The following is a 21,445-nucleotide window of genomic DNA, read 5'->3' as shown; positions in this document are numbered from 1 at the left end:
TACCTGACGCACATTCTTGTGCTTGGCGAAGAAAGCCTTGATTCCGCTCTGAAGCTCAGTCAGCTCCTGCTCCTCCGTGTTTGCAGGCCCCCACACTTGCTCCATCATGGCGGAGATCTCCGCGTGGCGCTGTGAAAGGGGGACCTTTTGCAGAATTGGGAAGAAGTGAGGATGAGTCTGGGGCGTTCCAGTGGCGCCGCTCAAGAGGAGTTTTCTCTCGACTTGGTCAGTCGGAGCGTCTGTGGAGGTAGCAGTAGGCTGCTCAGGTGGAGGTGCAGATGAGGAGGCGCCCTTGCCGGAATCACCCTTGTCAGACTCGACAGTTGGATCCTCCGGAAGATCATCAATATTGATGACGTCCTTTGGATCCGGCTTGGCGGGTGAGGTGGCCTTGGGCGGAACCTCTACTTCCGGGGTAACGGGAATAGAAGCCGGAGATGGCTTGACCCTCTTCTTGGTGGTCTTGGGGGCTTGGCTTCCGGAGCTTTTGCTGCAATATAAGAAAAAGAGGCATAACAAATTAGTGTATGTTGATTCTCAGCAGCAACGAGATCTTTTGACGGAAACCAGGCGCTTACCCAGTTGGTATAAAGAATTGCTGAATGTTGGGCTGAGCACGGTTGCTGGTGTCGATGAGTTTGAGGCGTTTCTTCTCCGCCTCCACCTTACGGGTAGCCGCGGTGCTAGGCACCTCGCGGGCACGTTTGGCTGCAGGGCTGGAGGGAGCAGCCCTCTTCCTCTTGGAGAGACGCGGAGCTTCGGGAGCTTCCGCTTCAGATGCGGCTTCCGGGTCGGTGTTGCCCGCTTGGGGGACCCGGAGGAGAGTTCCGAGTTCGCCCTCCTCGAGGGCCTCGAGCTTTGTTACCAAGCCAAAACTTAGACAAAATTCGGAGTATAAAGGAATCAACAGGTGGGTCAAGGTAACGTACCGCGGTCCCGGAGCCGTTGGTGTGGATGTCCTTGTTACACACGTGAATATGAAGATCACGCTGAATCTTGATGAGGAGGCGGATCCGTTTGTCGATGGCGTCGGCGGAGAGGTTGTCCTTAGAAGCGCGCATAGGATCGTCGCGCCCCGTGTATTGGAACATCAAGCGGTCCCGATGTTGAAGTGGTTGGATCCGCTTGGTGAACCAGGACATGGTGAGGTCCTTCCCCGTCAGACCCTCCTCCGTCAGCTTGCAGATCCGCCTAACTGCACGAGTCAGCTGAGGCGACTCGGAAAGATGAGGACATTGTGTCCAGGCCGGATTCTCGCTGGCGGGGCTATTTTTGAAGGGCGGCAGCACCCTCTCGCTCGCCGGGTCGGAAATGTCCTTCAAATAGAAGAAACCCCCCGACCAGTATCGTGCGGATTCGTGGCGGTCGGTTGGAGGGTAGACGCGGCCAGGGCGGAGCATGAAGGTTATTGACCCGCAGGTGGCCAACTCGGAAGCTTTAGGAATTTTCTCCTTCTTGACGGAGAAATAGTACTGAAACAAAGGAAGCTTTGGAGGTATCCGGAGGTGGCCCTCGCAAAGGGTAACGTGATTGCTGATTGCCAAGACACTGTTTGGGGATATGTTGTGGGGCTGGAGCCCATACTCCTTCAAGATCTCCGAGAAGAAATCGCTCGGAGGAAACGAGAAGCCGCGCTCCACGAGTGCCTTCGTCACCACCATCTCTCCGGCTTCGGGAGCTGGAGCCAGAGAACCCGAAACTGTTCGCCAGGATCCGGGCTGTAGAAATCCCTCCGCTTCGAGGTTGTTGAGTTCTGTTTCGGTTGTGGTGCAGGGCCACCATTTCCCCTTTGCTTCATTGTCTCGCTGACGAGCCTTGGACTTTTTGGCGGCTATTTCTTCCGCCTTATGCTCCGCTTGATCCCCCCCGGAGGTTTTCTCCGGGTTAGCTCAGGTCCCCTCGACATCCTTGCCGGAATCCTTGGAAGGATCCAGCCGGACTGGGACGAAGGGCGGAGGGGCGGAGGAAATTGGGGTTGCCATGATCGGCTCGGAAGTTGGAGGCGGAGTCGCAGAAGACATCTGAAGAAGAAACAATGGCGGAAGTATGGCTTAGTCGGATCCAACGTCATCATCCTAAAAGTTCATCCCTACCAACTACAGCGCGAGGACGAAGCTCGAGAACTCACCGTGATGGTTTCCGCGGTGGTCGGAGTCACCGGCGACGAGGTTTTTGCGCGGTGGCTCGCCGAAGTTAAGAACAGGACGAACTCTGTGCGGTGGCGAAGCAGCTCCGGCGAAACTCCGGCGGGATTCCGGCAGACTCCGGCACGGTGGAGAGAGAGCTCGAGGGCGGCGCTTCGCAGAGAGGTGAATGGGGGTGTGAATGAGGAGTTTAGGGTTGACGGTGGATATTTATAGGCCGTGGGAGGAGATTCGTGCTCCGCATCCTGTGGTCGGAACGCAAGCGTCGCGCCGTTGGATGTGTGACACGTGTCAAAACCCTAAACGGTAAAAATGGCTAAGGATAATTTACCGCTCAAATCGCGCGAAAATGACGCCAAAATTGGCGGAACTGTTTGAGTCTTTTAAGATTCCGGGTAGCAGCGTAAAAATAAGCAACTCTCGTCCGCAAGCAGGGGAGTAACCCGGAGATATGTCATGTACTGTCGATGGATGAAGTCCCGCTGGATGGGGGAATTTTCCGACTAAATGTTGGGAAAGAAGAAAATGCGAAGTTGGAGTTCTTCAAGTTTCTCCATGTTACCAAGATTGCCGGAAACCATGAAATGTTAGCAAGGCGGAAATTGGAGGTGAAACTCGGAGAACTCTGGGGGCTACTGTTGTGGGTATACTTCATGGGTGTACCATCGACTGTGCCTAGATCCGGCAAGCCCGGGTGGCCCATAGATGGTGATGTGGCATGTGGCCCATCGGGCGGCCCGATTCTGTCGTTGATCCTGAAGGATGAAGTCTGGTCCAGGAGAGGGAAGCCGGATCCAACCGACCTTTGGAGGAACCCGGATCCATGGGGGGCTATTAGGAACCCGGATCCGGTACGACGTATAAGGAAGGGCGGATCCTTGACGTACGCGGCAAGACATTGTACCGTAGTTAGGCAACCTGTAATCCGGCTAGGACTCTCCATGTAAACCCTAGATCCGTGCGCCTTTATAAGCCGGATCCCGGGAGCCCTAGAGGCACAACCACAACTCATTGTAACAACGCGAAAGCGCCCAGATAATTCCAGACAAGCAGCAGTAGGCCCTGTCCTCGTGCAGGTGTTCCGAAGCTGGGTAAATCGCGTACCACCGTCCCGTGTGCACTCCGCCCTATGGCCCCCACTTCTTCTCCCCCTCGTGAGGATTCCTCTTCCGAGGTACCGTCGAATAGGCAACGACACCATTCCCTAGGGATAAAACAGCAGCTACTTATTCCAACAAAGGTAGAGACAATACTATCAGTGCTTATGGATAGGTATGTGCAAATAATTTGTTTCGAGGCAAAGTTTTGAGTACTCATTAATCAGAGAAAACAAGGCTGATTTATGTTCTAACTAATGTATTTTAGAGCCAAAATAAATCTTTCGTTCTTATATAGAAAAAATGACAAGAAGAAAATAAGAATACTAAAAGCGTAGGTCTTTTATGAAAAGGAAATATAAGAGTGCAAAGCAAATAACTATTGGTCTTATTTGAAACTCTAAAGCTGGCAATTTGATGACGTAGTTCGGTTAATCAAGTGCTAGGGTATTGTAGGAATGACTTTCTAATGATATCTGATTTGAAGCATAAAGTAGACAAAGCAGTTGACCAATGTAAAGTTTGACAGCTTAACCAAGCCAATCAGACAATTCTTAGAAAACTGAATTTCGGAATGGTCTATTTACTGTAGCTAACTAAAATTAGTCTTCAAACTAATGTAGGAATGGTCTATTGAACGTCACATGTCATGTACTGCAGCTAAACTGAAATCACTCTTCAAACTAATATAGGAATGCTCACATAAGTATATGAGTTTCTTATTCTACCTGATGTACTTCATCGTTGCTAACAGTTACCTGATGTACTTCATCGTTGCTAATAATTACTACATGATAAATTAACAATCAAGATTTACATAAAGGAAGTTGCATTTGTGGCATTGATTTAGAAGAAATTGAAGATGGGCAAGGATGGTTGCCAAATTTCCATGAAAAATAACAACTTCCAGAGTGTTGGCAGCTTCAAATGAACTTCTACAAAGCTGCAGCATTACATCCTGCAAAATGTGGCATCAAAATATAAGCTTGTCTTTCCTGCAATAAGTATTTGTGTGCCCAACAACAGCAGAATGAAGTTTGGTTTTCCTAGTAGAACATAACTTTCATATCAATAGCGAGCACATCGAATGGATTGAACACCCTAAATAGTGTTCCCTCGAGGTCATGGTTTTCCTAGTAGAACATAACTTTGTTGTCAACAGCGAGCTCATCGAATAGATTGAACAAACTAAATCATGGTCCTTAGTGGCCAAATATAACAAGATTTTTCAATGTACAGAAGCATGCAATAAACCTTAAGAAAACAACATGCAAGATAAATATTTTAGCATACATGAGCATTTGATCAAATAGCCAATTAAGCAATGTGAACTTACAAATCTGACATAGTGTTTGCTAAAGTATCAAAGGATATCTTTGAAGGAGTAATTTAACAAAATAGGTGGGCACAGATAACCGTTTCTTAAATTTGCATATAAACCAAGGAAAAAAAATAGCGCGCTATAACAAAATAGCGTCGGCCGAAAAGTACGCTAATAGCGTGCTATAGCACGCTATAGCGCCGGAATGATGTAGCATGGGCTGTCTAGAAACGCTATAGCGTGCTATTAGCGCCGAAATAGCGCGCTATTTTTATTCATGATATAAACAGTAAGGCTGTTACATGAAATTTCTCATGTTCCAAATTAACTTTATTACCTAGGATATTCTAGCAGCCAAATCGGTGAGAGCTCCCCATCCAAGGCTGAGGTACAAAATCAGGGAATCTATAATACAAAAAAAGTACTCCAAGTCTTCTGACAACATTCTCCCGAGATGTCCATGACGCATGAGTACAGGAAATCAGCAACACTATCCTCCCTGGAGAGCAGCGGAACTTTCAATAAATGAAGGAAAAAAATCATAGATGTGATGATAACACAAGTGCTTACGAGAAGAGAGATGAAATTAACTTGGGATGGAGAGAAAGAGTAAGATCGTCTAATATGTACGATTCATCATAATAAAAAGGTCTAAATCTCAAGGATGTCTCGAATGCATTGAAGACAATGGGTTTCAGAGTAATACCTTCAAAATAAGAAGGTGGTTGAGGATTTGAGGATATAATATGGGGCTGAAGTGGCCGAGGCGTAGCTTTGCCTCCCAGGGTGTAGATGGCCAGCCATGAACCGCTGCAGGATTTGGACCAACACTCTATGATTGTGCACTACCTTCTCTTGCTCCCTTCGCCCTCATATGCAATTCCCTAGCCAGAGATAATAGCCACCGCTAGATATAGTCCAAAAAAAAAACTAACCGGAGAAATCATTTGAACATTGTGGGGCGCCGCCTCCACCGCAGGTAGAAAAGAAAAGCATATACGTAGTATGAGAGAAAGACTTCTTAGAGGAATGTGGGGGAAGCATCCCGTCCCATTGCCTCGTGAGGCGCCAACAATTCCACCGGCGTACCTTTCTGGCCAGGCGCCTGTGCGATGTCGGATCCCATGATAGTACGCCTGAGCACGCTGCTGGGTTTTTGCGACGGTGAGCGCCTCTATGACGGAGGAGAAAGGAACGAGGAACTTCGGATGGCGCAGAAAGTGAACCAGGTGAAGGAGTGGCGTCCACCGCCTCCCCTTCTTCTCCTTTGCAGCAGCCGCCGCCTGAGCATATCTGGGAGAAAAAGGGACGAAGGGTTTTTTTTTTTTGGAGGAAACCGTGCGCTTTATTGATCACATAATCATAATGTCATTACAAATGGCCTCACGGATGCAATCCGGAGGAACACCACGCCACACGGCATCTACAGAAAAAGGGACGAAGGGTTATCACGGGAGGAGAAGGTGAATCGAGCGAGAAGAAAACAGGCCTCATGTACCTATTGGCCCATTCAAAGGTTATTCGGCCCGATTAACAGGAGAATGCCCAGGCAGATCAGCGGAGTAGCGGCCCGGGTAACGTTGCTGGCCCTTATAACGGAACTACCGGTGGAATCGCTTAGAGCATCCCCACTCGTTGGCGCTCCCCACGCCCAAATCCGGCGAAATTTTCGTCCGGATTGGAGGAAGATTTGGCGTGGGGAGTAGCAGTTTCCCAGCCGCGTGCCCAGGCGAAGTCGACGAGGCGAATTTAAAAAACGGAAACTTGACAAACTACGGCTAAAAACGGGTGAATATAGACTAAATTTAATGATATTTACTACATAACGGGCGGAGTTCATACATAGAGGCCGAATTCGACTATATTTCGAATTCGGCTAGGGGAATTCAAATGCCACGGCTGAGTCGCCACCCGCCGCCGGGAGGCCTCGTGTCGGGTGGGCAGGGGTACCCCGCCTGGTGGAGGAGGTGCCCCTCCCACTGACGGAGCGTCCGGCGGGGGAAGCCATTGGAGGCTGCGCCGTCGTCGTCGGAGAACGCCATCTTCGTTGGAGGTGGCCGGTGAGTGGAGGGGGAAAATGGAGGAAGAGTGGAGCAGGGGCGTCGCGGCGAGCGGACTGGCCTTAAATAGGAGCGGCGGGCGCGGCGAGCGCCGGCGATTAATGCCGCGTGGAAGACGATGCGTGCGCGAATGACGATGCGACGGCATTATTCGCCGCGTGGAAGCTACGCGGCCGGCGAATGCTGACCGGCGGCAGGCTTTTACAGCGCGCGGAAGACGATGCGATGAGGACGACGACCGGTGTCTCTCGCCGACAAGTTGGGGCCACCAGACGCGCGGGAAGTTCCCTCGCCGTTTCGCGCGCTTTCGTTTCGTCCGGAGTCCCCGAGCGCTCCCCGGGGGGCCGGGGATGGCGTGGGATCGCCGGATGGATTTAGGCCCAAATCCGGACGAAAACGAGGAACCGGGGGCGCGACTGGGCCGAATTACGCCGTCCGGATGGAAAAAACGCTCGCCGGGGGCCTCGTCGGGGGGACTAGTGGAGATGCTCTTACAGGCACGTTTCGGTATTAGGTAGATAGATATAAGATCATCTCCAGTCGCGTCTCCCAAACCGTCCCCCAAACCGCGCTGGATTGAGCGTTTGGGGGACGTGTTTTGTTCGTGCCGCGTTTGGGGGACGTCGCTCCCCAGCCGCGTCCCCCAAACGCCGCCCCCAAACATTTAAAATACTTTTTTTAACACATAACCATTTATCAAATGTAGCATATGAATAAAAATGTTTGCGAGGATTGTTTTCAAATTAAATTACAACAAACAATAAAACAAGTAATCAAATATAATAAATAGGGCTAGATGCTACATCAAGGTGCCACAGTATTTCCTTTGATCCTCCACAAATGCTCAACGAGATCAGCTTGAAGTTGATCATGAACATTGCTGTCACGGATCTCTGCGTGCATAGCGAGAAAATCAGCAAAATCTGCAGGCAACTCATGATCAACTTCCGCAAGAGGGCCTTGACACTCATAGGGACCAACATGTGACCTAGCATGATTCTTGCGGTCATCCTCGATGATCATGTTGTGCATGATCACACAAGCCTGCATCACCTCCCACATTTGGTCGTGAGACCAGCTTAGAGCAGGTACCGGACAATGGCAAATTGTGCTTGAAGCACACCAAATGCCCGCTCGATATCCTTCCTGCAAGCCTCCTGTCGTGTAGCAAAGTGGGAATTCTTCAGACCTGATGGATTCGAGATTGTTTTGACAAAAGTGGCCCATTTTGGATATATACCATCGGCTAGATAATAGCCTTTGGTATATTGGTGGCCATTGATCTCATAGTTGCATGGTGGAGCATGCCCTTCCACTAGTCTGCTCGAACACCGGAGACCGCTGCAACACGTTGATGTCATTGTGTGATCCCGCCATGCCAAAGAAAGAATGCCAAATCCACGAGTCATAATCTGCCACGGCTTCAAGCACCACACCGCAATATCCATGACGCCCTTTGTATATACCTTGCCAAGCAAACGGGCAGTTCTTCCATGCCCAGTGCATGCAATCGATGCTTCCAAGCATTCCAGGAAATCCTCTGGCAGCATTTTGTGCCATGATCCTTGCAGTCTCTTCCTCAATTGGCCCTCTCAAGTAGTATTTGCCAAACTTTCCCACCACAGCTCGGCAAAACTTGTACATGCACTCAATGGCAGTAGACTCACTCTTGCGAAGGTAGTCGTCCCGTGTATCGGCAGGTGCTCCGTATGCAAGCATCCTCATGGCGGCGGTGCACTTCTGAATGGACGAGAACCCGAGAACGCCTACGGCGTCGAGCTTGAGCTTGAAGTAGGGGTCGAACTCTCGAACGCCGTGGAGGATATTCATGAACATCCCCTTGCTCATCCTGTACCGGCGCCGAAAATTGTCGGCGTGTGTTGCCTCGTCGACGAAGTAGTCGTTGTGCAGCATGGCATGCCCCTCCAGCCTCTGCCGGGGCTTCGACTTCCTTCTTCCCGGCCTTGATCCTCCGCGGCGCGGCCTCTTCCTCTTCTCCGCCTCAGCGTCAAGCATGTCCTGGAGGGACGCGATGATCAGCAAATGCTCCCGCAGGTCGTCGTCGAAGGCTTGCTCATCCTCCAGCAGCAGGGCAACCATCTCATCGTCGCTGTCCATGTCTAAAGCAAAATCAATGGTTAAAATTGCGCCGAGGCAGACGACGCAACAAACAGCGGCCAATCGCGCCTACCTGGCAAGTCGTCGAGCACCTTCTGTGCGCGGAGGTGGGGCGGATTTGACGGCGCGTTCTAGGATGCGCTGGCGACGCGGCGGCGCCACGACCGGCGGGAGCCCCAGCCGCGACAACGGTGCCGACTCAGCAGAGATCAGACGCCCAAACGGCCGGGAAATCCAGCGGCGGCGGTCGGGTGGGAGGCGCGGGAAGGAAGGAGCGACAAGAAAAGAGGCGCGAACCAACGGTTTATGCAAATAGTCGCCGACATGTGGGAGCCCGCCTCGCTTTTCGTTGTGTCCGGCGTCCCCGGTGTGTCCCCTGTGGGACGGGGACGGGCTCGGGGCGCCGGACACCGTATGGGGCCGCGCCGGACAAAAATGGGCTTTGGGGGACGCGGCTGGAACGCATTTTCTGTCCGGCGCGCCCCAAATCCCTTTGGGGGACGCTTTGGGGGACGCGACTGGAGATGCTCTAAACCATTCAAGGACTTGATCGGACGGCCCAAGGCTCTAAATGGTTGTGGAGGCTCCTAGGTGGTTCCATTATACTGTTAACTAATATAGGAAATGCGAGTTGAAAAAGGTCCTTTGTAATTATTTCAACATGAAAATTTCACTTACTTTTTTCAGTGTGCACATGGTTATCTTAATGAAGTGTATATTTATCGTCGTAAATTAGACACAAGTAGACTAATTGTAGATGAGCAATCAAGTGATGTGTCACAATGGCCAGTGCCATTACATGTAGCTTACTCAATGGAATCTCCAAGTTGAGATTACGATGCTTGAAGATGTTGAGCTGGAATGTTTACGTTTAGTTTCCAATAAACCAGATACCCCAAATTTTTGGTTGTAATTTATACAACTAAGAATTTCAAGGTACACTATCTGAAAATTCCTACATCGATTTGACTAGGAATAGGAGATTCATATGTCATTCTTATTAGAGTGCCTACATGCCTATGTATTTGTACTTGGGTCCATTAGCCAAAAATAACACAAATTATTATTTTGGACTGTTAATTTTTTAACAACCAATAACGAATATGTTTGTATATGTTAAGTTAAAGTAGAAAAAGGTCAAAGCAGATATTATCGTCCATTGCCATTGTTGTTATACAATAATACATGGTAAATAAGTACACCTTATGCATAAACTTGAAATCAAATCGAGTGGCTATATCTCTTCTACTAGACGAATCCAGCTATCCAAGTACCATATTTCAACATGGTTAATTATAATTATGTTTATAGTAATTTGCCAATCCGGCCTGCCTGATGTGTTGTTCTACAGTAATTAACATATTGTTGCTATAGTAACTCTCTAATCTTCTAAAAAATGTAACAATCAATGGTATGAAATTTTCATTGCAACTTCCAACACGTTTTTTTTAGAAACACAGTACAAACGCAGATGATCACATACACGCGCATACACTCACCCCTATGAATGCACACACGCACATCCTACCCCTATGAGCACTTCCGAAAGACTGAGTCGACGGATTGGATCTTGAAATTGACGAAGTCACTACACGCACCTCGCTATCGACGAGAACGTCACCTCCCACTGAATGAATATTTCTCCTTTATGAGACACACATATGTCTAACCTGATATTTGAACTCTGGTGGGCTAGGGGTACGACCACCCTCCTAAGCACTCAAACCTCGGGTTGGTTCTAGACGTATTTTATTTTCTGACAACAAGTTATAGGAAATAGTTCAGTATATAGAAGTTCGTTGTTGTTCTGATTTTGCATACATTATCTTACAATTTCTACATATATGATTTAGTCGGGACACTAGGATATTCTCAAGGATATTGGTACTTGGGCCCGTTGGTGAGAGCAAAGTATTCTCTTTAACCATTATTTTTTGAAAGCACACAACAACACCTCTTCCTCTTCATGAGTTAAGTAGGTAGTAACTAGTCGATCCATATTGAAATCGGTCTTTTGGTCCATCGTGTTATTGTTGTTAGACTTGCTAACATGGTAAAGAAGTACAACTTATGCATTAACCTCTAATCAAAACGAGACTCTAAACCTTTTTTAAAAGAATCTAACTATCCGAGCTCAGTGTAGTTTTGCTTACGAGTGAAATCTATTATAAATTTGGAAGCCCACCTAAATGAAAGAGGTTAATCATGAAGTTATTGGTAATATGCAAAAAGATGTTTCTAATGTGAGGAGTTATGTTTGGGGCCAACAAGCTCTCCTCATCTCGAAAAACATACAAGCTTTTGGCTGGGTTTCAATCCGCCCACCTCAATTTTCAAAGATTTGGAAATTGTCATGTAAACTTAGGCGTTTCTTTCTGTTGTCGCTACGTCAAAAAGCTCGAGGAATCTGGATATCCAGGGGAAAATAGCTTCCTTACGAGGACTCTTTTGTTGCTCACTGTTGAGATTATATATATCCACACCAATAAAGAAGTCTATCAGTCATGGATGCTTTTGATCACAAAGAGAAGTTGCATGCTCCTTTCTTTATGGAAATTATCATATTGGTATTATGGAGCATCTCGATCAACATGACTAACAATATTTTCAAGAACAAAGTCTCAACAATCAACGGATGGAGTTTACATGAATTTCCCATTGTTGGTTAGAGAATATGCTCAATAATTCAAATATTGTCTGCAGATAATTGTTCAAGAGGGTCAACATAAATGTTCATGGTGTTCAAGATAATTTTGCATGCCTCTCCAGATAAATGCATGCGTGACTTAACAGAAATATGTTTAATGTATTACACGCAAGAATATTTCTATGATAATAAAAAGTAGAATAAGAAAGAAATAGAAAAATAAAGATAAACAAGACAGAAAAAGAAGAAGAAGGGAGTCACTACTAGAGATTTTCCCTTTTTTTGTGTGTGCGGAGGACTCAGCAAAGGCTGCTCGGAAGACGACAAAGCCTTTGCGAGTTCTTACACACTACAAAGAACACACAGGCGGCGATTGCCCTACAAATTCGTGCAGAGATTTATTTTATCCTAAAGCAAGTGACTGTATGATGATGAAATAGCACCTGCTATGTTATAAACCTGAATCAAGGTTTAAATTAGCGCACAATTTCTTCGCTGATAGTGTCTTGTAGTCTTATAGCATATCTTGAGAGTCCACACTAAATTTTAGTAATTTTGTAGCATGCTATGTCGCGCTAAAACCGTCATAGCGTTAGCATGCTTTTTTCCTGCCTACTCGTTCAAAGACCCATGTTTTCCTCCTTGAGAAAAGAAGTTGTTCTTTTTCGTTTATCGTGGTGATGAATTGCAATCTGTTTGTTCCTCTTCTAAATGGAAAGATAATATCGCTAGTGCGGATGATTCTTATGAAATAATTTATACTATGATGTTTCCCCATGGTATGTTAATGCTAGGCTTGTAGAAAGTTGAAAACCTATTTTTTATGTGGTTAGGTATGTGTGGTTCTATCACTTCAAATTATATCCTTTACTTTTGCTAAAAATCTTTATTTTAGATGATATGTGGTATTTTTTATAAAACGCTATTTAAATATAGCATGTTATTAGCCGAAAAGTGCTTTTAGCACACGAGCTCCAATGCTCTCGCTTAGTTAAAAAAAATGAAAAATAATTTTTCAAGCTATAAAAAATCATGAAAATAATTCTTTACATTACCATTGATACATCCCACAATCATGGAAAATCCCCAATCCGAAATTCTTTTTATTTTGACCTGGATAAAAATGACAAATTCTGATATGTTTGGGAGATTTGAAAATGACTACTCAGATCTACAATTTTGTCATTTTTGTGTAGCTCAAAATATTAAGTATTTGAAATTTATTTTTTTCCCGTTTGTGGGATACATCATTGACTATGTGTGGACTTTTTTCCAGAATTTTTTACAACTCAAAACTATTATTTTTAATTTTTTAAAAACGAGATCACTGGTGCCCATGTGCACCAAATCTCTATCCGTTATTAGCACGATATAGTGTGTAGAGCATTTGTAGAAGACGGCCGCTGCTTCATTAATTTAGCCTTGATGACCTGAACACAATGCTTGTTGCTTCAGCTGTGTGACTGTGCAGTGAGGGTGCTGGCGCATACATGATACATCAATCATCAATCATGATATTGACAGCTGACAACTGGTGATGTGTTGAGTATTCTAGCAAAGGAGTTTAAGTTCAGACAGACCTCGCCGGCCGACCGGCCGGCCGGAGGTCCTGAAGAAAGGAAGAATGCGCCAAGAGCAGTCGCATATCCCTTGCATATTCCTCCCTCGACGGACATCCCAAACATGCAATCTATCCTATATATCATCTTATGATCCATCGCACTTGCATGTACCCGTACGTACGATCGGATTCACGGATTGTCGATCCTATGGGTAACGTCGGCAAAGGTGCCGATGATGGCGAGGGCGAGTCAGCGTCGCCGGTGGTGCTCATTACTGGGTGTGGCGAGGGCAGCATTGGCTACGAGTACTGCCGCGCCTTCGCCGCTCTCGGCTGCCGCGTCGTGGCAACCGACGTCCCCGACCGCGTCGCGGGCCTCGCCGACTTCGCCGTCGACCGCCTCCCGCTCGACGTCACCTCGGACGCTAGCGTCGACGCGGCCGTGTCCCGCGTGCTGACGGACCACGGACGCATCGACGTGCTGGTCAACAATGCCGGTGTCGGCTGCATGGGCCCGCTGGCCGAGCTCGGCGGCGGCGAGGCCGTGCGCCGCGCATTTGACGTGAACCTCCTCGGCCAGCTCCGGCTCGTGCGCGCCGTGGCGCCGGGCATGGTGTTGCGCCGCTCCGGCCGCGTGGTGAACGTGGGGAGCGTGGTTGGCACGGCCGCCACGCCGTGGGCCGGCGGCTACTGCGCGACCAAGGCGGCCGTGCACGCCGCCACCGACGCGCTGAGGGTGGAGCTCCGACCGTTCGGGGTGCACGTCGTGAAGTTGGTTCCCGGGGCCGTGCGGTCCGGGCTGGGAAACGCCAACTCCGCGCAGATCACCGGCTCTGGAGGAGACGGAGCGAAGCGGGACTGGGGAATGTACCGAGGTTTCGCGGCTGCGATCGAGGAGCGGGCGCGGGCGTCGCAGGGTCCGAGCGCGACGGAGAGGGCGGTTTTCGCGAGGCACGTCGCGGCGAGGGTGATGCAGGCCCGGCCACCGCGGGAGATCGTTTACGGGGGAATGACGGTGCTGTTCGCCGTCCTCGCCGCCTCGCCGGCGTGGGCGCGCGACGCCTTCTTTGCCAGACGGTTTGGGCTCCACATGAAACTCTAGTGGCTGGGATTGGGCCGTTTCCGCGGCAAATTCATCTGTGTCACTCATGGCCTGTTAGTTCCTTATTTGGATTCGAAGAAAGTTCACTTTTGATCCTTGAATTCAGTGAAAGTTCATTTTTAATCTTAAAACATCCATTTGGTTTAAGGCGATGGTGCATGGGCAGAGATGCAAGATGATGCTGATATGTAAAAGCAAGCAGGCCTCCGTTGCACGATGCATCAAGTGAATTGGGAGAGAGAAAATCGAACAAAAGATTGGTTTAGAGATATGAGGGTTTTAATTTTTAGCACTAAGATATTTGGTTCGACATCTCAACTTTCTTGGAATCGGTCTGGTTCAAAATCAATTTGGTTGATTGACTGTTTCTTTTTTTCATGTCAGCGATTTTCTCAACCCAATAGATCAGGGATGAAAAGTAAATCATTTTAGGAGTTTAATGCGCCGTTCTAAATTTGAAATATTTTTTTAGGGAAACAAGTGAACTTCCCTGAGAATCCAAGGACTATAAATAGACTTTCTTCTTTGGATTTAACCCACTACTGGCTGATTATGGCAACTAAATGTTCGCGTTTTCCCTCCAAGAGAAAACTAAATGTACATGTTGTCGGCCGAATTCTGCTAAAAAAGTAATTAATTACAGGAAACCACAACAACTTTAGGAGAAATTATTACACCAAACCACAACTTCTGAAATTGTTCACATATAATATCCACAGAGTAAGTATCAACACAAAAGCTAAATATCCTATTTTTGTCCTTTTAACGTAAGACCACCATTGAAAAAGACGATGTTTAGGCAACATTCGATTCTTAGACAGTAGAGGATGAAGGGCACAAAACACGATATTTGGTTTATGTGTTGATAATTACCGCTAAAGTCATGGTTCTAATTAGACTAGTCATAGTGGATAGTGGAAAGTAATATAGATGGTTTCATTAATTAGTTTATAAACTTATTGTATCCCGTAACTAGCTATGTTACTCTATCATCCTCTCTGCTCATTAACTCACTTCTACATACACAAATTTGCTGAGTTGGATACGAAGTTACTCCTGAAGTTACTTGCATTATGAGCAGTCTTAGCTGGTTTCGCTTCTGTTGAGCCTTATAGTCTATCTTCTTGTCTAAAAATCAATAAAATCAATAATCCCAAAAGTTGTGGTCACGTGTAATTAGTGTTTGAATTTGTGGTTTTGTGTAAATATATTATCTTAAAAAACAATGTGTTGTGGACCGGTCCCAACAAACAAGCTCGGTGGCCCAAACATATAAACGAGTTTAATCTCGATCAAACCCTTCACGAGTCCATGTGCCCCTTCCCTTGCATCTCACATATACACCTGCTCCCACCAAGGCGTCGGGCACCACATACGATGGCCACCGAGGACGTCATCGTGCGTGTCAGGGCAGGTCCATAGGGCGGTGGCAGAGGGGCGCTCGCCCCGGGGTTCCCATTGTGACTAGTCTCACAAGTAAGACTAGTCACAATGGGAAGTATCATACACCAGTATCATGCACATGATACTAGTTTATGATACCACCTTCATAATGCATAGTATCATATGTTAGTATCATAGGGTCATCATATTTAATGTTTTGTAGAATCTCAATGCAAATGTGTGTACATGATGTATTTTCCATTCACTTTTTTAGTTTTACGTGCTATGATACGGTATCATATTATGATACCACTATCATCTCTCACCTCATTAATTAGTATGCCACATCAGATTTTTGCCAACATGGCATGCATGATACTACTTATGATACTTCCATTGTGGCTAGTCTAAAGTACTACTTGGTTTCCAAGGAATAAGGTGCACACGTATTCCAAAACAAATCTCGTTTTACGTGTTTTTTGTTTAACCAAAATTACTTCAAATAGATACATATTGTTTGTATGAAATTAGTATCATTAAAAAGTGCTTTTCAATATGAATCCAACGATACTAACTTTTTTTTCCAAGCAATCCCCGATGGGTTCGAATTTTCATTATCATGAGATAACGAAAATACAGCGTCAGGTTTCTCCCTGTTTTTTTTAACTATTTACATCACGAAGCAGCAAAGTAAAAGCCAGCAAAGTAAAAGCCGGACAGGCAAAGAGACCTAGACTGAAGCAGTTTCACCACTTAACTAGTTAGCTCATCAACACACAGTTTTAACCACCAACAAAAGCTGATAAGAATACAGCGAAAACGGCTCTCTGGGATCAAAAGCACTACAACTATAGGAGATGTTCTTGCATCATCTTGGAGAAAAACTGCAGAAGAGGAGATCATGTCCCTTTTCTCTCTCTTTCAGGTCTGCATGTTGTCATCATCGTCTGCATTGTCCTGGGTGTCAGTATCCATATCAGCAGCACCCTGTTCAATCCTAACTTGGGGATTGGCCACCATAGTATTATCACCACCATTTCCTCCTCCAGCGCCAAGGGCCAGATTGATGAGAGCATCAGCTCCCTGCTGGAGTTGAGCAGCCTCCGCTTCAGAATGAGCACCTGCCCAGTATTTCATAAAAGAAGTTGCAAGAAATATCATATCAATAGGATTTTTTCAGGAATTTTTTCTCAAAGCATGAACTGTTACGCGTTTTCCAAATCGCCCAGCAGATGGCTGCAACGCCGGTGATCTGGACGTTGCGGCTTGCATGCGAAAATTGTGGCATCCACCAGAAGAATTGTGCAAAGGATCCAGGGCGAGTGGTGGCACCCATAGCCATCCCCACCACTCTCCAAACATATTGAGCTGCAGGGCAAGAGAAAAACAAATGTAGAATAGATTCATGTGTGGAGCAGAATTGGCAAAGTGGGTCACCGGTCCATTTTCTTTTCAGCAAATTATCCTTAGTAGCTATTGCATTGTGCCAGATCAACCAGAGCCAGATTTTGATCTTCAGGGAATTTTGCTTTTCCATAAGTGCTTGAAGGATCTGTCAATCCCATTTCTACACATCTGTTTATACATACTTTTCACAGAGTATTGCCTGTTTTTTTGTCCATTTCCACTTTGGTTTATCTAAGCCATCAGAAAGATTTCTCTGATTCAAGATATTGACCAGCCCACACCACTGTATCTGCAAGTTTTCTGTCAGCCATCTCCTGAATGAGAGCCTCCAACCTATATGAGCAGCATCAGCTACAAAGATTGTTTTTTTTTGTGAATACAAAGATTATTTGTTCATTGCAAATTTCATAGATTTCAGGAAACTTGTCCATCAAAGGTGTGTGACCACACCAAGCATCTTTCCAGAAGCTAGTTCTACAACCATTCCCTACTGCCATTCTCCTGCCACAAAGATATATTTCTCTAACATGTAACTGATACGTCCAAAACATATCTACTTTCCCGAACACTTTTGCTATTGTTTTGCCTCTAATTTGTGTATTTTGGATACAACTAACACGGACTAACGCTGTTTTCAGCAGAATTGCTCTGGTGTCTCGTTTTTGTGCAGAAATCCAACTTTCAGGAAAATCCCCGGAATTAATGCCCAAGGGCTTATTTTTTCAGAAGATTCACGGAGCCAGAAGTACAAGCCAGGGGGCCCACAGCCCCCACACCATGGGCCGGCGCGGCCTAGGAGGGGGGCGCGCCGCCCTATGGTGAGGCCCCCTCGGCCGGCCTCCGACGCCCTCCTCTGGACTACTTGACGCCTTCGACCTAAAAATGCACAGGGGTTAGACGAAATCGCCAGAAGACATCCAGAACGCCGCCACCATCGCGAAACTCCGTCTCGGGACCAGAAACTCCGTTCTGGCACTCCGCCGGGACGGGAAATTGGAGGAGATCATCGCCATCATCACCACCAACGCCTCTCCATCGACCAGCCATGTTTCCCCCATCCATGTGTGAGTAATTCCCCCGCTGTAGGCTGAAGGGGATGGTAGGGATTGGATGAGATTGGTCATGTAATAGCATAAGATTGTTAGGGCATAGTGCCTAGTGTCCGTAATTGGTACTTCTATGATGTTGTTGCAACTTGTTATGCTTAATGCTTGTCACTAGGGCCCGAATGCCATGATCTCAGATCTGAACATGTTATTGTTTCATGATGATATTCATTGTTTTATGATCTTACCTGCAAGTTGTATACACATGTCACCGTCCAGAACCCGAGGCCCCAAAGTGATAGAAATTGGGACAACCGGAGGGGAAGGAGGTGATATGAGGATCACATGTGTTCATGGAGTGTTAATGCTTTGCTACGGTGCTCTATTAAAAGGAGTACCTTAATTTCCAGTAGATTCCCTAGAGGCCCGGCTGCCACCGGCTGGTAGGACAAAAGATGTTGTGCAAGTTTCTCATTGCGAGCACGTACGACTAAATATGGAACACATGCCTATTGATTGATTAGTACTTGGATACCGTTTTATTACTATCTGCAAATGCCCTACCTTGATTGTTACATGAGTTTCTCTCATCCATGCAACGCCCGTTCATCCATCCATGTGCCTACAGTATTTTAATCCTGCTGTTTAATATAATCACTACTGCTGTCCTTGTTACACTGCTGCTGATATTTCGTTACTGCTACTGCTATAAAACTGTTACTACTGATAAACTCTTGCGAGCAAGTCTGTTTCCAGGTGCAGCTGAATTGACAACTCCGCTTGTTAAGGCTTACAAATATTCTTTGGCTCCCCTTGTGTCGAATCAATAAATTGGGTTTTACTTCCCTCGAAGACTATTGCGATCCCCTATACTTGTGGGTCATCAAGACTATTTTACGGCGCCGTTGCCGGGGAGCATAGCTTTATTTGCAAGTTCACTTGGATTGATATTGTTCGCTTCAAATTCTCCATCATGGGTAAACCTCGCGATACTAAAGTCGTCATATTACCATCCACTACAAGAAAAGGTACAACTCTGAGTACCTCTGTGATGACCCACAAGTATAGGGGGTGTATCGTAGTACTTTCGATAAATAAGAGTGTCGAACCCAACGAGGAGCAGAAGGTGTTGACAAGCAGTTTCGATGAAGGATTCACTGTAAATGCTCACAGACAAGTATTCGGGGGTTTTAATATAGCGAGATGAATAAAGTACAAGTAAGTAAAATGCGAGAGTAATAATTGCGGCGAGTGGCCCAATCCTTTTTAGCACAAAGGACAAGCCGGTTTGTTTACTTATAATGACCAAACGTTCTTGAGGACACACGGGAATTTAGTCTAGTGCTTTCGCTTCATACAGACTGATTAATCTTCATTGTTTTGATAAGTGTTGTGTGGGTGAACCTATGCTAATGCACCGCCCTTCCTAGGACTAATACATACTTGTGATTATACCCCTTGCAAGCATCCGCAAATACAAGAAAGTAATTAAGATAAATCTAACCACGACCTTAAACTACGAGATCCTGCTATCCCTCCCGCATCGATATACCAACGGGGGTTCAGGTTTACGTCACTCCGGCAACCCCGCAATTAGCAAACGAATACAAGATGTATTCCCCTAGGCCCATAAAGGTGAAGTATCATGTAGTCGACGTTCACATGACACCACTAGAAGAATAACACCACAACTTAAATATCATAACATTGAATATTACCCAACATAATTCACTACTAACATTTAGACTTCACCCATGTCCTCAAGAACTAAACGAACTACTCACGAGACATCATATGGAACATGATCAGAGGTGATATGATGATGAATAACAATCTGAACATAAACCTTGGTTCAATGGTTTCACTCAATAGCATCAATAACAAGAAGTAATCAATACCGGGAGAGTTTCCCCTACCAAACAATCAAGATTCAACCCTAGATGTTACAGCGGTGACGAGGTGCAGCGGTGGAGATGGCGGTGATGATGGTGGAGATGATGGTGATGATGATCCCAATGATGTCCAGCTCGATGACGGTGACGATGGCGTCGATTTCCCCCTCCGGGAGGGAATTTTCCCGGCAGATTTCAGCCTGCCGGAGAGCTCTTTTCTCTCTGGTGTTTTCCGCCCCGCAGAGGCGGCTGTGACTCTTCGTGATTATCCCCAGAGCTTAGGTTTTCGGGACGAAGAAGTACGCGAAGGAGAGGAGGCCAGAGGGGGTTGTGGGCCCCCTCCCCACCAGGCGGCGCGGCCAGGGCAGGGCCCGCGCTGGCCTATGGGGGGGGCCATTGCGGCCCTCCTCGGCTCCTCCTTTTGGCTCTCTCCGTCTTCTGGAAAAATAAGATTTTCCGTGTAATTTCCGTCAATTGCTGATCTTCCGTAATATTGCATTCTGACGGTGCTTTTTCCAGCAGAATCCTGACTCCGGTGCGCGATTCTCCAATAATCATGAAACATGCAAAATAGATGAAATAACATAAGAATCATCTCTAAATATGAAATATATCAATGAATAACAGTAAATTATGATATAAAATAGTGATGCAAAATGGACGTATCAACTCCCCCCAAGCTTAGACTTCGCTTGTCCCCAAGCGAAATTGAACTCGGTAAACAAGACCACATGTTTATGGAGTGAAGAGTCGATAAATAAAATACGGACAAGAAGCATCATAATAATTCACACAAGACATTCTAGTGAACAACTTCCTCATATAATTCAACTTGAAACAAGTAAAAGGAAATCACAAATAAAGGTGCATAGGAAATCATAATTGGTGATGGCAAACTTCGTTCTTGGTCAGAGAACAGTTAACAAGTTGTACTTATCTATTGAGCAGCGTTCTTATATTAAAGCTTATAACAAAACTTGCATACTCAATCATAATAATTTTCTCATAATCATTGATATCCTTCAAAGCTATATTCATTCAGATAAAACTTGTACTGAACAAGGAAGAATAAAAGGCATGATTAAATAAATCACAATATAGATAGTTGGATCACAACATCTCAATTGCTTGCTTAAGATGGAGGGAAATAGGTTTACTGACTCAACATAAAGTAAAAGATAGGCCCTTCGCAGAGGGAAGCGAGGATTAAATCATGTGCTAGAGCTTTTAAGTTTTGAAATCATATAGAGAGCATAAAAGTAAAGTTTTGAGAGGTGTTTGTTGTTGTCAACGAATGGTAGTGGGTACTCTAACCCCCTTGCCAAACAGACTTCCAAAGAGCGGCTCCCATGAAGGACGTTATCTCTACCAGCAAGGTAGATCATCCCTCTTCTCTTTTGTTACACATGTACTTTAGTTTATTTCAGGATGACACTCCTCCCAACCTTTGCTTTCTCAAGCCATGGCTAACCGAATCCTCGGGTGCCTTCCAACATTTCACATACCATGGAGGAGTGTCTATTGCAAAATTAAGTTGCTTACTGATGAATCAGGTCAAAACATGTGAAGAGAGTTATTAATGAAAGTTGATTAATTGGGGATGGGAACCCCGTTGCCAGCTCTTTTTGCAAAATTATAGGATAAGTGGATGAAGCCACTAGTCCATT

This window comes from Lolium rigidum, chromosome 6 (genome assembly GCF_022539505.1).
Source record: "Lolium rigidum isolate FL_2022 chromosome 6, APGP_CSIRO_Lrig_0.1, whole genome shotgun sequence".
Classification (NCBI taxonomy): Eukaryota; Viridiplantae; Streptophyta; class Magnoliopsida; order Poales; family Poaceae; genus Lolium; species Lolium rigidum.
The sequence above is the reverse complement of the archived record's forward strand: the minus strand, read 5'-3'. Positions refer to the sequence as shown.